Here is a 1,227-nt window from a genome sequence, read left to right on the forward strand (position 1 = left end):
AAAAAATGGGTTGAGTTAGTAAAATAAAAATGGGTTGAGATTAGTAAAATTTAAAATGAGTTGGGTTATGGGCTGAGACTAAAATAAGTAGATTTGGGCTGAGATTAAAATGAGTAGATTTGGGCTGTCAAACAAAGGGGGCGCCCAGGCAAGGTTAAAACAAGGAATTAGAAAACCCTAGCTTATCTTAAGGAGGCGGCCAAGCAAATAAAAACCGGGTAAACAGAAACTAGAAAAAACCCTAGTTTCATGTCAAGGGAGGCGACCGTTTTCCATAGCAAACCCTAAACAGCAAACTCGTTCAATGACAAAGCTAAGAAATCGTTCATGAGCAATACTTTTCAGCCCTAAACTACCTCATTCCTTACCCATTCTATGTTCCTACGGTTTTGGAAGTAAAGGGGGGGAAATGTGACAGCTGCATCGACTTGAAAAGAGGAAAATGAGGACGAACAAGGAAACAAGCGACGACGGCGGCCACAACGCCCACGACGACGGCGGCCACAGCGACCACGACGACATCGTTTTCGACGACGGCAGCATGTCGCAGGTTTGAAACTTTTTATGTTTTCCCGGTTATGCTTGATTTTTTTAAAAAAATATCTACATTTTTTTTTAACAAAAAAAAGTGAAGATCAAGAAACAAATTTATGGTATATAAAAAATATACCTGTTCGATTGTTATTTGCTGTTTGTTATTGATGCCCCTCTGGTGATTTCTTACTTGTCTTCTTCTTTCTATGCGTTTTTTAGTGGTATTAATCTCAGATGCCCTTTTTGAAATTTTATAGGGTATATTTATAGAGTTTTTTATGTGTTCAGTTGCTTTCTTTGTCTGCCTTGGTCCTTCTCTATCTATTTCCTGTTTAATGTTTTGATTGCCTTGCTCTTTTTTAGTGGTATTAATCTCAGATCCTCCTTTTGAAATTTTATAGGGTATATTTATAGAGTTTTTTATGTGTTCAGTTGATTTCTTTGTCTGCCTTGGTCCTTCTCTATCTATTTCCTGTTTAATGTTTTGATTGCCTTGCTCATCATCTGCGTTTTTTCTGCATCCCTGATGTATTCATGGTTTTGACTTATCTGTTTTGATCAGTTCTGTTGCTGAGCTTTAATTTGTCTTTTAGTTTCTTTTTTTTAAACTCTAAAAGTTGTCTCTTTGTTCTGCACAATGTATACCAAGACTGATTTAAAAAAATTATGTTTTTATGTTTCTCAATTCAGTTA

General features: G+C 36.2%; 1 long non-coding RNA gene across 1 annotated transcript in view; it reads left to right on the forward strand.

The window, feature by feature from the left end:
* Positions 1–202: 202 nt before the first annotated feature.
* Positions 203–1,227, forward strand: part of LOC140920866 (uncharacterized) — a 9,618-nt gene continuing 8,593 nt past the window's right edge. Inside the window, exon 1 of the long non-coding RNA XR_012163477.1 lies at positions 203–550. This is a non-coding gene — a long non-coding RNA (uncharacterized lncRNA). The remainder of the gene's footprint in view (positions 551–1,227) is intronic.

Source organism: Cicer arietinum, chromosome 1 (assembly GCF_000331145.2).
Source record: "Cicer arietinum cultivar CDC Frontier isolate Library 1 chromosome 1, Cicar.CDCFrontier_v2.0, whole genome shotgun sequence".
In the NCBI taxonomy this organism is placed as follows: Eukaryota; Viridiplantae; Streptophyta; class Magnoliopsida; order Fabales; family Fabaceae; genus Cicer; species Cicer arietinum.